This window comes from Morone saxatilis, unplaced genomic scaffold (assembly GCF_004916995.1).
Source record: "Morone saxatilis isolate NCDOM2014 unplaced genomic scaffold, NCSU_SB_2.0 Contig2, whole genome shotgun sequence".
Lineage (NCBI taxonomy): Eukaryota > Metazoa > Chordata > Actinopteri > Moronidae > Morone > Morone saxatilis.
In genome coordinates, this window is record NW_023339762.1 from 1486382 (window position 1) to 1489528 (window position 3147).

At 38.9% G+C, this 3147-nt stretch overlaps 1 protein-coding gene across 1 annotated transcript in view; it reads right to left on the reverse strand.

Annotated features, from left to right (window-relative positions):
- The window catches only part of zfpm1 (zinc finger protein, FOG family member 1), a gene marked incomplete in the record, with an annotated part of 91381 nt that overhangs the window by 74805 nt on the left and 13429 nt on the right, over positions 1 to 3147 (reverse strand).

A 3147-nucleotide genomic window follows, 5' to 3' on the forward strand; every position in this document is an offset into this window, starting at 1 on the left:
TTTAAAAATAGTCCAAAAAATAAGGACGGGGAAATAAAGGGAAGGTCAGAGCTAAAAAAGGTAGAAACATCATAACTGACACAGAAAGAAAGAAAGTGAGCCCGGACCAGGAGCACAGAAACCCAAGGAAAGAAAAGACCCACCAGGGCCTGACCCCTCGACCCACGACTGATGCCAAGAAGACCTCTTTTTCCTCTCCGACTCCCCTCCCCATCACCGCCGCCACCCTCCTCTTTTTCCCTTTCTCCCCACTCTCCACCCTCTGCGCACCCTCCCTATCGCTCCGCTTTGCCAAGTCCACATCGTCGGTAACGAGGGTGTAGTTTCTTAACATTCATCATCGCTGAACTCTGAAACTTTATCAGCTCCAGAGAGCGGCGCCACAGCCCCGGCCCTGGCTTTCTCAGCTCTCAGATAGGGCCGATAACACACTGATAGATTACAGCAGATTGTTTTACTTCAGGGGACACTGCTGCTGCTGCTAATACTAATACACAGACAAGAGGACTTGCTGGTGATAGAAGGGGGAGGTGGAGGGAAGGGGGCAAAGAGGCACAAAGAGGTAAGGGCAAGGAAACCGCGATGAGCTGGGAAATTACAGCCAATGTCCGATATGTCCTCCCTCCGCAATCATTTGTGGGAATATGGGCACACAAATTTGGAAACTTGTCAGTATATAATATAGACCCTAGACCAAATCATTAAACATTTTAAAGCCGATTTAAATTGTTGATTTCTAAAAATAATTGTGTGCGTCCACACACACAAACACAAACACACACACACACACACACTTACAGGGGTAACCTGAGCTAGCAGAAGGGGAGGTTGGGAGGGTAGAGGGTAGCTCGCCAGGTGATCTACGGTTAAAAACAGGGTCAAGTGTGAAACACAAGGACCAGTTTCTCTCTTTCTCTTTGCCTCAGCCACTCTCAAACACTCTCGTTCTCTCCCTCTTTCTCTCTTAGATAGACAGTTTACTGCTTAATAAAATCCTTCTTTCGATAAGAGATTCTAATCTCAGCTGGAATAACCTAATAAAATCTAACCTTAGAAAATAAGAAATATAACCTAATAAAATATCTTTCCAAAGACATTCAATTAATAGTTTATCATTCTTTATTTCATTTCATTAATCTTCCTACAGTATTCTCTCATTTCAGTTATGGATTTTTCCGGCCTATTTCTACAGGTGCACTCCATCATGATAAAAAAAAACGGGTGAGCCATTATTGTATATAATTACTATAAAATATCAGACACTGCTCATGCAAATGAGCAATGACTTTTAGACTTTAAGCTTCACTAGGCAAGGCCCACACGAACACAATAGGGAACTGTTTCAACTGAACAATCCAGCATCATTTGCCACCTTACCCAGAGCCAGATAAAAGATTGATATCAATGTCAATGTACGGTCGGTACAAATATGAGTCTACCAGGTGTTTAGCCTAGCTTAGCACAAAGAGTGGACACAAGGGTCTTTTAACACTCCAAAGCTGTCTTATTTAGACACTTAATTGTTTATTTTACACCAATAATTTTTATTAGTTAATAAAAATGTTTACATTTATAATGACTTCTACTATGATTTACATGTGTACACTAGTACTGTAACTGTAACAGTAACTGTCTTGTTCTTCTGTCTTGTTCTGTTTTATCCGCTAAAAAGTTTAAGGGTTTGTGTAGAATGTTGTTAATAGCTATTAAATAGACTGTAAATGATCCTGGCCATTCAAGTGAATGCAAAAACTATGTAATCTATCTATCTATCTGAATCATTTATTTAAGTAAATCAGTCTGGAAAACCAATTTCAAAGGTTGCTCTTCATCTATTCTCACCTGAGGGTGCCTGTGGCAGGAGGTGGTAGGTGTGTAAGTGGGAAAAACTGTTCATGTTAGCCTTCAAGTTTTAATTAGGAATCAGCGATATTGGGAACATCTGCCAACTACTGGTGAGAAGAACTGCAGAAGAGTCATCAAACCGGTGACTATAAACAATGATTTCCTGACATGCTGTGATTACATAATGGCAGCATAAGAAAGCCTGTTAATCAGTTATTTACTTCAAAAGAAGATAAAAACACAACGTAATGATGAAGAAATTGCTCATTTTTAACTGTGCGTAGAATGATTGCCCAGATTGGTGAAGGCGCAGCCAATCATTTTACATGATTATAATCCACTTTCACTTAGAAAAGTCACACTGACAGAGATCAGAGTTTGACAGTTAATCTGTGAGTTATAACCTACAACACCTGAGCCTGCAGGTCACTGCGGGTGCTATATTTAGCCTTGCTAGTTTTTCCAGTAATGGTAATGTCAATTTAACCACTATCATAAGAGCAGGGTTATGAGTCTGAGCAGTAAATCATGTACTGACACTCGCCTTCATTAACATTACATGTTTAACGAGATAACTGAGGGCTTAATCCAAAACCAATGAGCTATTAGTTATGAGCACCTTTTCTTGTGACGTTCCTTGGATCTTTAAATTACAGAAACAAACAAGACCATCAGCAAGAAGATTGGCTGTTTATTTGTAGTTAGTTTTAATGCCTACGCTCAGATTTGGTCAGATTTCCTTTGAAATCAATTAAACGAGGCAGTGGAAACACTACTGCTTTTGTCCAGAAGGGTCGCCTAAATCAACACAAAGTTCTTTGTAGAGGGTTTAAATACTTATTATTTATTTTACTGATTATTTATTTTAGTATTTTTATTGATCTCTCTTTGCAAGTCCTGATTTTTAGAACCTGGAGCACATTATCTTTATCCTTTATCATGTTTGTATAATGAGTTGCATGTTGTTTATATTTTTGCCAAGAGGAATGTGTTGTGTTGTCTTCTACTGCAAACCAAATCTCCCTATGGGTACAAATAAAGTGAACTTGACCCTAGAAGTTATAAATTCAAGCACTTTCAATGACCCATGTCAATTAAGATCTATTTTCAAAAACTTTCCCCTCAAATTCACAAACTTTAATTGGATTTCAAGAGTCAGTGGGAACCACGCAAACACCAAATACCGACATTTAATTTAACATAAGATCATTCCTTTATTTATCCCCCTAAAGAGAAATTCATTTTGACACAGCAGCAATAGGGCAAAGCAGGCAGCGCAAAAACAGAAAACAAAGAATATCA